The following is a 12,790-nucleotide window of genomic DNA, read 5'->3' as shown; positions in this document are numbered from 1 at the left end:
AAAGATCAAGCAACAACACAATATATCTATACACAGAAAAATAGAAAACTTTTTTGATAGACTGTGCCCCTTGCATATAACCCGTATACACACGTAACTGTATGGAACCTGTGGTAACCCTTAAATCCTAACCGCATAGGGGTAGTGGCATTATACAAAGATGCATGTTACGAACCATCTAATGTCTAGAGCCAAAAACCAAGACCCTAAAACAAGTGTTTAGGTGTGGCTAAAAGCTGTAAAAAGGCAGGACTGCCCTCTCTCGTATGTAGGTAACAAAAGGGTCCTAATAGATGTTTAATGAAAGGCATTAAACCATTGCATGCACTAGCTGGTAAATCAGTCCGTTCAAACCAAGCACTTTGTGCAAACCTAACTGAATAGGCCCATTCTAAAGTACCTCAGACAATGATGGTGAGTAGACATCTCTAACGAGGGTTGTGTGGCAGGAACTGATGAGGTATAGTACTGTCTGATCAACCTCTTAGCTGAAGCAAAGACCTCCATCTCAGCTGTTGGTAAATTATTCTGGCTTTCCAAGAGCTTTAAAATGTGACTTCATGTATTGTAGGCAGGGTATAGACATTTTGGTGTCTAAGCTCAAGCTATCCCGTATATCTATTCAAGTTTAGCTCCGCCGTAACCCAGCCTGAACAAGATATGAGGGTGAGCGTGGATCAAATTCTCAATAGAACCTTATCCAATTCCCCATGGTTGATCTGGTGGGGCACCTTGTCCAACACCTAGGAGGCCCCTCATGAACTTACGTGCCCCTACCTGTATTGGGTCAATTTGCATAACCAGTCTCGCAGCCAAATGTTGCCATGGGATACATTTTGCTTTATAGACAATTAATGGTCTATTGGCCTTAGCACTAGGCAACCGGGAAAATCATTTATACCAACAGGAGCCCTCTTAAGAGATTATGTATCTTTAATCTGAGGATGGCCACTCAATCCTGATTTAATAAATCCCTAAATGGGTAAAATTGTCTCCCTTGATTGGTCCCGGTCTTTCTACTAAAAGGTAGATGTTGTGTAATTCTTTGAACCCACCACAGGCTTGTCACCAGTTCCAGACTTCTCTTAAATATGATAAAAAGCTCTGTCAAAGCCTTCTGGCTGTACATGCAATCTGGACTACATCATCTGCGTAAAGAGCAGGCAGCATACATTGCTCTGCTTTCAGTATGTCAAGATTATGTCCAATAAGCAAAAACTCCAAATGATAGACCAAATAAATAATAAAAGGGAAGGGTGCCAAAATGCTGTGCTGATGAGCTTTAAGATTAAAATGTCTAGTGCATTCCTCATTGCTCACAAATCTAACTGAGGCTGTTACACCATGATTGAGGTCTTTCGAGAAGGCAGCGAGAGCAGGCTCAAGTCCCATGGAGCCTATCTCTACCAGAGTGTATCTCTGTTCATCTTATCAAAGGCAGATCCAAGGTCCGTGAAGGCCAGCTGTACCCAAACCCCAGCCCTAATATTTGTCATTAGTTATAAATTGAGGTTTTGCTTAGTGCTTACCAACTGGGTCAGGAGGTATCCTCACTCCTTTTCAAGAATAGGGTAAGGGCTGCTTCATTTGGCCTGGAGTGCTCAAGTACCCACAACTTCTTCCCTGGTCATTACTCCACCATGGCTAATCACGTAGTCCACAAAGTCTTGCTAGGGCCTCTTTGAGAAGCCTATCCCAGCCTTCCCTCAGAAGACACAAACATCCCCTTACAGGATGTCCAAACAAACGTTCAAAGGGGGAAATAACCTACTCCCTTCTGTGGCACTTCTCAGTAGGTAAAAAGCAAGCAGGGTAACAGGATATCACATCTGAGTTTTTCCAGGAGTCCTGCAGCCATGCCCATCGTGGTTTTGTTGAATCTCTCAAACCATTTACTTGTGGGTGATATGGGGTACTTATAAGTCAATCTGAATTGCCTTGAGGTATGCAGACATGAAGTTACTATCTGTCTGATACCACCTCTTTAGGGAAGACCACCCTATTAAAGATACAGAGTAGGGCCCTGGCAACTGTGTTGGTAATCATAAGAGGTAGAGCTTCAGGGTACCTGTTTGCATGATCCATCACCATGAACCCTGAGGCCGTTAGATAGTCTAGGTGGGCAAAAACGTCCACCCCTACTCTTTCAAAGGGAACCCCAACCACTGGAAGTGAAATTAAGGGGGCGTTTGGGTGGCTACCTGACTTGCTACTGGCTTTACAAATGCACGTGAGTTACAAAGCTCCTTTACCCCCTGGGACATGCCTGGCCTGTAGAAGTGAGGAACTAACCTACTGCAAGGTTTGCTCTGGCCAAGATGCCCAGCTAAGGGGATGGCAAGAGCCAAGGTGAGTAGGAATTCTCTATTAATCTGAGGTGCTCCCACTCTTCTTGTGGCACCAGGTTTGGAGTCTCTGGCCTCAGTATACAGGAGTCCCTCCTCCCAACAGGTTCTGTGGGAGCCGCTAACCTCTCCCTGGTCAGCGGCATTCCGTTTCAGGCTCTCAAGAGTGGGAAGGGTCTTCTGTCCCTTGCACAGCTTTTCGATACAAGGGCCCAGGAGTTCTGCCATGTAAGGCCTAAGTTCCTGGGGCTCATTTACCTCATGGGCAGACAGTTCTCTCTGAGGAAAGAGGGCCTGAGCTTGGGGCTCCTCAGAAGCTGGCTTACCAGACTTCCTGCCTTTTCTGTTGGAGGGTTGAGCCATTATTCCAGACTCCGCACCTCTTTTGCACCCTGGACTTTGCATAGCCCGCTGGTGTTTTTCATCCACACCCATTTGGGTATACCCAGCATTGCTGCATGAGTCAGTGGCATAACAAAACATGAGCGCGCCCCCCCCTGCAAAGTACATGAAGGCCCCCTCCGAACTCACTCAGGAGCTCTGAGGTCAGAGCACTGCGATAAGGTGGCGTCCTGGAGCTTGGACCTTGCAGTGCCAGAGGGGCCTTTGTTATGCCACTGGCATGAGTCTTTTGTTCGATCTCAGCCATGCTGAGGACTCTAGATCATTTCCTAGCAGCCAGGCTACAGGAACTGCAGAGGATACCACACCCTTTTTCTGTCCAGAAGCCCCTCACAACTCTAAGGGCACCATTTCTATGGGATGAGCCTTAACTTGGTTGTCAGCAATGATGACTGTGAAAGTTTAACCCGTCAGATATTGCTCTGGGGTTATCATTTTTTCCAGTCACTGTGGTGACATTTACACCTGTTACAATAGGATGTTTGAATGTAACAATAAGTCCATACAGCAAAACAGCCAACACATGTTTCGTCTTCAAGACTTTGTCAAGGCTTCAGATGTATATAAAACATTATATGTAAACACGAAAGGTACATAGATCAAGCTGCTGGTAGTCATGAGTCCTTGGGAGAAATCGAATAGTACAGGCAAATGATGGACATGATAAGCCTCAAGTATTTGTGGAGCGAGTAAACCTGTGCCGTGCGCGTCGGGGTTTTGGCAGAGTACTAACACTCTGCCAAAACCCCAACGCGCGCGGGTTTATTCGCTCCACAAAAACTTGAGGCTTATCATGTCCATCATTTGCCTGTACTATTTGATTTCTCCCAAGGACTCATGACTACCAGCAGCTTGATCTATGTACCTTTCGTGTTTACATATAATGTTTTAAATACATCTGAAGTCTTGACAAAGTCTTTAAGACGAAACACGTGTTGGCTGTTTTGCTGTATGGACTTGTTACATTCGAACATCCTATTGTAACTTTGACCATTTATCACCATCTGGCTGCTCTGGACACATGGTCATTTTGTACACCGCAGTCTTTTGATTGAGATTTCTACTTTCTTCCTGCACTTATAATAAATATCTACACATCTTCCAAGAACGAACTTTGAATTTATTCTTGAACATTATCAGGATTCATGCTATTGGTGTGCCCTGGCCACTCTTCTTTCAATATTTAGGCAACCACCCACTCTTCAGTGTGTGGCCCTCCGACACCTGTGGTGGCAGGTGTTAGGGCTAGCCTGGCACCCAACACCATATTGTTTAAATTTTATGACTTCGCTCGGATTTCACTATTGACATACGCTTTGCAGATGTGCAAGCACTCTGGCATCCGCCACCATCTTCGCCTGACTTACATTTACACCTGTATCCCTCAGTGCTTCAACTCTGATCCCTCTAATATAGGCTGTTGTCTATACATCTCCAGATTACTGGGACAGAGCCAGAGCAGCTACAACAACCTCAGCCTCTAACTGCTTATGTGAGCTCTGACATTCAGGGCCCACTTGGTCTCCCATGGGGAGACCTACCACTGCAGCAGGCGCTGTAGGTGCACTAGGGGGTTTCTTTTTGGGACAGGCAGGGTTTCCAGTTTGATGCCCGTTGGCTTTGCAATTGTAGCACCAAGCCTTCTTGTGATCCTAGTTCTGGTACCCACTCCTGCTTTGTCTTGTTGTAGGCCCAACCTACTGAACAGGTTTTTGGGGACCTTTAGAAGACTATCTTTAGACTGGTCACCATCTTTCCCTTGCGGAGCTTAGCAACCCAACAATGAGTTGTCTTGGACACCCTAGTCTTGACCCAGTGGTCTGCTTTCTTTCCCAATTCTTGGGGAGACATTGGACCTAGGTCTACCAGATATTGATGACGCTTTTCATTGAAGCAGTTACTGTAAGAAGCTGGCCTGGTGTGTGGTGGGTACCTAAGGTACTCACACCTTATAGCAGGTCCAGGTGTCCCCTATTAGTGTAGGCAGTGTCTAGACACAAGGCTCTTTAGAGGTAACTGTGGATGAGTAGCTAAGGCATATCTAGGAGACATGCAAAGCTCATGCAATACCACTGTAGTCACACAGTACTCACCAACAAGCAGGTTAAGGGTTCTTGGATGATCCAGTTGACATCCCACAACGGATGGAAGATTGCAGTCGGTCAGTGGTGTGGACAGGCCACCAAGAAGCCAAGGTCAGAATTTGTGGTGAAGCAAAAGTGGAGCTGCTGGCGACCAGCAAGGTCCAGGAGGACTCAACCCACAGGGGAGTCCTAGGGAGACCTTCAGCGAGTCCACAGAAGTAAAGGCAGCCCCCACAGGAGACCCACTGGAAAAGGAACCAGGCCTAGCAGAGGAGCCCTCACAGCACAACTAGAGAAGGGTTCCACACCGCAGAAGAAGCACGCAGAGGGCTCTGCATCGCAGGGAAAAGTGCTGGGAGCTGGGGGTACACGGAGCCTGAAGATCCCTTAGAGGAAAAATGCAACAAGCCTTAGTAGCTACAAGAGATGCGGTGCATGGGGTTACTGTCCTTTGTGGGAAGACAAGGGTTTATCCTCCACCAAAGTTGGACTGCTGGCAGAGAGGACTAAGAGGGCTACTCCGGACCACCACCTGTGATGCAGAATCCATGCAAGTCATGATAACAGGAGATCTAGGCAGCCGGTCGTTGTAGTAGTTAGTGCCTGCCAATGCAGGGGAGTGACTCCTTCACTCAAAGGGAGATTCCTTCTTGTGCAGACTGAAGACTTAACACCCTCAGAGCATACCCGGTGCTTGGGAAGGCTACCCCTCCCAAGCCATGTAACACCTATTTCCAAAGGGAGAGGGTGTTACCATTCCCCACCCCCACCCCACCCCTGTTATCTCCCGAAGGAAATATTTTGTTCTGCCTACCTGGGCTTGAGCTGTTTGAGCAGCAGAAGGGCAGACACTTGTTTGAGGGGTAACCGCAGCTTGGGCTTCCCGGGAAACCCCAGAATACTGATAGGAGCAATGCTGTGGGCCCTCTGAGCCCCCAGGGTGCATGGAATCCTACTTCCAATACTGGCCACAGTATTGGGGTATGATTTCGACATGTTTGATACTAAACATGCCTAGGTCCGGAGTTACCATTATGTAGTTGGTCATAGGTAGTGACCCATGTCCAGTACACGCGTAAAATGGCATCCCTGCACTCACCAAGTCCAGAAAAATGGGACTGGAGTTTGGTGACACCTCTGCTAGGGCATGAGTGCCCTCGCCCACAGGTACTTGAACCTTGCCCTCTAGACTAGGAGGGCCTGCCATAGGTGTGACTTGCAGTGACCTGCAGACTGCAATGGCAGGCCTGTAGATACTTTGCATGGGCTTGCCAGGGGTGGCATAATACATGCTGCAGCCCATGAAGATCCCTTGGTACCCCAATGCCCTGGGAACCATATACTAGGGACATACATGGGGGCACCAGTATGCCAAATGTGAGGTGTAAGTGGTTCAAATAACCATGTTTAAAGAGAGAGCACATAATCACGGGGGAGGGTCCTGGTTAGCAGGATCCCAGTGAACACAGTCAAACAGGCAATAAGTAGGGGGTAACCAAGCTAGAAAGAGGCTACTTTCCAACAGTTACTCATGTTTTCTTTCATAAACAAATTATAGAGCCCATCATAGGCATGCACTTCACTTCCAGTTTGCCAATCCTCTGGTGTTTCACTTAATAGTCTAAGAAATCCACCAGTCTTGCATGTGGTTTCCTCTTAACCTGCCACCCAGTGTATTGACTGAGAAGTCAACAAAATCTATCTAGGATTGCTAGTCTCCCTGAATCTGATCTGTACTCCTCAGCGGTGAGTCCAAAGTCCTCAATCGGTGTATCCTTCATGCGGTCATAGGACTCAGCATCTGCTCCAGTCAGTGTCAGAAGTCTAACCATACACTTCTCTGAGAACAGCTTCCAGATTAGAGAGCCCCAATACTTATGGCTGAGTATCCTCAGGGTACAAGCCCTCTCAAAGGATGTAAACCATTTGGTGATTATAACCCTCTGAATATTTGGAGACAATCCCTTTGGAGATCATAGTCAACCGCTTATTCGTTCTCCCTGTTTAAATTTTTCGTGCCACCAGAGATGGGTTTTATTCCCATCTCACCACTTTCCTTTTGTATAGCCAAGAGCCTAGACTCTAATCCTATCCTCTGAGCTAGCTTCTGGAGTTCAGCATCTTCACGGTCTCCATCTCCTGGGGTTCAATCAAATGTGCTCACAGTGGTGTTACACTCAGTGGAGTCGTGGAGGGATTCAACATCCTCTTCCTACTCATTCTCCGTAGGGGCTCTATCATTTTCTGCCTGCAGAAGGGCTTTAGTGGATTTAGATTGCTTGGCAGAGGACTTCAGGTTGTGCCAACAAAAGGCTTTGGTAGGGACCCAGGCTGAGCTCCCAGGATGAATCTGCTGCTTCAGTCATGGAATTAAAGTAGTTGGGACCTTTTTTAAAGGGCATAACTAACTAAAGTATTTTAAATTCTAAACAATTTAAATTGGGTTACTTTAACACACAGCCCGCCGGCTAATAAAAACAATTATGAAAATTCAAAAATTAGCAAAAAAGTTTCCAAAATAGACCATTTTGGCTTCCATAGTGATATCATTTATTAACCGAGTGGTACAGCAAATTCAAGTTTTGTACCCCGCCTCACACCACAAATATAGGAAGCTGGCTCTTCATATGATGTATCAAAATGAGATATATTGTGCAAAGAGTCCAGTAGTTCCCTAACCAGTAGACATGGGCTTGCTCTAGCAATCCCAAGGTGCTCTTTTAGGGGGTATTCGGGTCAAGCAGCCTTAGCCTTATCCGAGAGGAGTGTTAGACATCTGCAAATGTACACACAGTCACTAAGACACAACTCAATAAGGAAGTCAATACCAAATTACAAAAATAACAAGTATTTATATATATTTAATTTAGGCACCAGAATCAGTACGATCAGGTATGTATGTTTTTCTAGAAAATACTTTAGGTTTCAAATCGACACCGTGCGTTTTTCAGAAGCTGTAATGTTATCCTATTTTAGGGTGGGGGGGGGGGGGCGGTGTGCTAAGTACTGTATTCAGGTATAGGACATTGACTAACGGGACCAGACTTAGGGTGCGTCAGGGAGTCCACAGTGAGCAACTCCAAGGTGGGCTGTGTCTCTGGAGGCTGAGGGGGCCACATTGATACCATTGTCCCACTCCAACTCGGGCTAGTCCGTACGGGTGTCATGTTGCTTTCCAATGTTGGTGTTTTGTGGTCCAGACTCCTCTCGGGGTGCCTCCAAGATGCAGGTAAGCAACTCCACTGCTCCACATGAGTTCCTTGGTTCTTGGTTGACAGCAAGCAGGCTTTTTGGAGGCACAAGAGCTTGCAGGACAATTAGACTTTGGCACAAATCAGCGGGAACAGCAGATAGGTCAGCAGGGTTGGGCCAAGTCAGGTGCTTCTTCCTCAGTCCTTGCTTTTGGGGGGGTCTCCGTTGTCCTTCGTATGTCAGCAGGAATCTGTTTACTTGATGCCTGGGGCTCCGCTAAATATTGAATTACGGGGCTTTAGGGAAGCATAGGGCAGTAGCCAATGGACTACTTACCCTTAGGTTCACTATGCCCCCTATATGACCACTTCCTGTGGGAAAGTGGGCATAACTCTGTCCCAGACTTCCAAAATCTGCCAACACCCAGATGGCAGATTTCTAAATGTTGTGACCACATTATGCAGCGCACCCTAGTCTGTGTAGGTGCCAAATGGACCCTGGGGTATTGGCAGTCGGCATCGCCCCTTTAATTGAAGCCAGATCTGTACACAAACGACGAGAGCCTCCTTTAAGCCCCCTGCCTTGGAATGCAGTTCACAGGTTATCCTGTTGGGAGGGGTGTGCTAACACCATGCCTGATAAGGCTTTTGTTCCTTTCCGCCAGAGGGCAAAGGCCCTCAACCTTGGGGGTCTGTAACGTGTCTGGTGGTGGCAGACTAGTTAGAACTTGTCAGCCAGCACAAGAGTAAATTGTAGGTTTTCAGGGGTCACCTCTAATGTGCCCTCTGGGTGTCTGTATTAATAAATCCATCACTGAGGATTTAATACAAGACGTTTAGTATCAAACATCCCTATTTTCAGTGAAGCCATCATGTAGCTGGGGAACTCGTACTGACTAGGGTCCAGCATATATAATTAAAATGCCTTCCCTGTTCACTTACTATGTCTGAGAATCGACAGATATAACAGGGGCGTATCTGCTCTTGCAAATATGTCCACACATGTAATATAATGCACCCTGCCCTACGGCTGTAAGGTGTGCTGTAGGGGTAACATATATATATTGCATGCAGTGTTAGGGGACATGGCACAAAGCCTGTGTGCCATGTCATGTTTTCACTTTTGTCTTTACCAGGACATGCAGCCTGCAATGGCAGTCTGCATATGCTAGGTGAAAGGGGTCCCTGTGGGTTGGCATTATATATATGCAGCCCTTGGGGACCCTCTTTGGTCTCCATGGCCTGTGTACCAGGGTTACCATTTACTAGGGACTTATGAGGGAGGCAAAAGTATTGCCACCTGGGAAATAATTGCACAGTTAACGACAGAGATCTGGCACAAGGGACCTGGTTAGCAGGAACCAAGTGCACTTTGTCTAAATTGCATTACATACCAGGCAACAATTGGTGGGACTGTGCTAAAAATGGGCACCTTCCTACACCTTATGTTCCAAATTTAAAGCACTTTCTCGGTGAGTTGCTCTGATCTCCTCTTTGAACACTAAAGTTTTAAACCTATGTCCTCCCCCCTGTGTTATAGGATGGTTAGCACATAGTATCACTCTTGCTGACCAATCTCCCACAGCCAGGGATAAATTCTAAAAATGTATCTTTGGCAGAGTGGCTTGGATGGGGAACAACTCTCATAAACTCAACGCTGATAAAACTGAGATTTTGATGATTAACATTGATAATAAAATTAAATATTGAAAGGCTGAAATTTGAGTGGCTCAGTTGGGGACTTCCGACTTGCTGCTTCATTGGTCTGTAATCTTGGGCTCTACTTTGATCAGGATCCCTCTCTCAACTCAGTTTTACCAAGTCTTTTCTCAGTGCTCAAAGATCATGATGTTTCTCCTATTTGATTCCGGTCACATTGTTTTCAAGTTATTGTTGTAAACAGGATTGATTACAATAATACCTTCCACAGTGTTCAAAATATTGCGGCACATCTAATACTCAATCTTCCCTCTTGTTCGTCCATCCCTACCCATCTGAGCCCCCTTCACTGGTTACTCTACTCAAAAGAATTATCTTCAAGTCAATGTGTCTGAAAAGCTTACCAGCCTACTGAACATACAATGCAAATTTGTTGGCTCTTCATGTTCTCAGATCGTGAAATCCCTGTTGTCTATTTGGATCATTGTTTCCTGTTACTCTCAAACTCATACGGGGGGCTTCTCTGTGCTTGTAGCCACACTCTGGAGCTCCCTTCTGCAATACCTTTGAAACAAACTCTGAAAACATGTTTTTTTCTGCTTGATCTTGCAATCTCCCTCCTCACTGGTCATGCTCTGTATGCCAGCCCTGTGGCTTCCCTTTAGCACCATGACATTTTATATGGAACTAATTGCACCAGGATATTTTATAGGGAAAACACAACTAAATAAGGCAGATAGACTTTGTTCCTCTCTCACCATCTCAAAAGATCTATCCGGTAATAATCCTGCCTTGATGTGTCCTCAAATAGACGTCAAAGAGCAGGAATCGAACTCCTTCACCTCATCTAAATATTTGCAACCCCCTCTATCATTTTGAATTATTTCACATTAGACAAGTCACTTTTTACCTATTCCTTCTCTAGTTGAGACTGGTTCATTGTCTGGGTGAACTGAGGGCCCGTGCGAACAAGGGTAGGTCCTGCAGTCCAAGTTGAAGATTTAATATGAACAAGGACTTCACAGTATGATAGCAAGCTCTAGATAAGGGTACTAAGACATCACAGGTTGTAGAGTCCAAAATTGATGTCAGCAGATACAGCAACCACCTGATCTTTATTACTTTGGGTCGTCTTCTCTGCCTTGTCCTTTGGGGGCTAAAGAATTTTCTTAAGGGATAGACCACGTCAGAGGGGCTAGAAAGGGGAGCACTGTCTGTGGAATTGCTCAGCAGTGAAACAAAATATGTGATAACCCATGAAAAACTGGAGTTTAGAAATATGAATACCAAACTCTCTGTAACCACTGGATCCAGACTGATGCACTAACCTGCATGGCCGACTAAATGGCCTCTTTTTGATCCACTGGAGACTGTGGTGAGCTGTACAAGATGAAGAAAACACTAAATACCAATGGATGCATGTGCCCTTGTTAACTCTACATCGATGGCAGCTTCCCTATTGCAGTGCTTCCTCTTCCTTCAGTAGTTCTGCGGGTCTACACATTTCTGCTTGAGCAGTTGTCCACACTAAACCAAGCCAACGTGAGTTGAATGTGCGTTTACAATGGTGAAATGCAATTCTGTTTTTCAAAAGTGCCCTGAAATTGGGACGCATAGCTTTGCACTGGAGCACTTCACTACTCTTTCAGCCATGGTAGACCTGGCATCATTCTTAGAGTGACTTGCAGCGCAGGCTCAAATAAAGCCCTGAGCTGTGGATGATATTGTACATCTGATGCTGCGTCTGCCATGTTATGGTAAAAGTGACCTGGTATTACTGGTACCCAGCAGGTGATAACTCTGGAAAAGAGCTACATAGCCGTACACTGGGTGAGCCCTAGAACGCCCAATACTGAAATCTGGAAGAGAGACTTGGACGAATGGAGAACAGCAGACAAACAAAGATACAATGAAAGATTTGGCTGGCTAGACTGTAATGTAGGCATAGCTCTTATCAGGTTGAAAGTAATCTGGGTTCTAGGGTTTAGAAGTGCAGCCTAAATACTGAATTTAGGGGCTTTACAGGGGGTGCTAGGTGGTACCCTTTTTATGACCACTTCCTTTGGGAGGAGAGTATAACCCTATTGGCCTAATTCCTACCACACAATATGGAGTAATCTGAAAGGTGCTGTCCACTTCAGCTTGTCGACCCTAGGGGTGGGACTGGCATGGAGTGGGCACTCCTAATTTTCCTGCCAGTCCTGCCTCCAAAAGTAGGGTCAGGAAAAGGGGGTCCACTTTATCTACCATTTGGAGAGGCCTGGGTCGCATTTCAAAGCCATCAAGGCCTTTGAAGCTCCCTGCCCCGGAATGTCCATCCTGCCTGGAAGAGAAGGTAACACCTCTTCCAAGTGCAGGATTTTGTTCTGAGCCTTCGGGTGCACTGGCTCTCATCTCAGGGGGGCAGAACTTTGTCTAAGTTAGCACCACTGGTTTTGACCATGTTACCCACGTTAGGAGTTGGAAGGTTTTGCAGGGGCACCTCTAGGGTGCCCTCTGGGTGTCTGTATTAATAAATCCATCACTGGATTCAGTAAGAGTTTAGTAATTTGAGATGTTTGATACCAAACACCCCAAAAATGGCTTCCCTGTTTAATTGCTATATCTGAGAATTGACAAAGACCTAGCAGGGGCATATCTGCTCATGCAGGTATGCCCTCACATGTAATATAGTGCACCCTGCCTCTAGGGCTGGAAGGCCTGCCAGAGGGGTGATATGCATATATTGCATGTAGTGATTAGGGAACATGGCATACAGCCCGTGTGCCATGTTGTTTTCGTTTTAGGTCTGCACCAAGGCACGCAGTCTGCAAAGGCAGTTTAGGGTGCAATTAGATGAGGGTCTCTGAGGGTGGCACAATCTGTGCTGCAGCCCTCAGGGGGCTTACTTTAGTACACATGCCCTAGGTACCAGTGGCAACTAAAGGTTTGCCAATTGGGAGAACGACTGCGCATTTTTAGTAATGAAATCTGGCACTAGGGACCTGTTTGACATGACTCCAGGGCACTTTCATTCAAAATTACACCAGAAACTATGGGAAAAAAGGTGGGGGGGAGGACATATCAAAAGAGGCACTATCCTACAGGTCTTACTCATGTCTTTCCTCTT

Source organism: Pleurodeles waltl, unplaced genomic scaffold (genome assembly GCF_031143425.1).
Source record: "Pleurodeles waltl isolate 20211129_DDA unplaced genomic scaffold, aPleWal1.hap1.20221129 scaffold_127, whole genome shotgun sequence".
Taxonomy (NCBI): Eukaryota; Metazoa; Chordata; class Amphibia; order Caudata; family Salamandridae; genus Pleurodeles; species Pleurodeles waltl.
Note: the sequence above shows the minus strand (reverse complement) of the source record.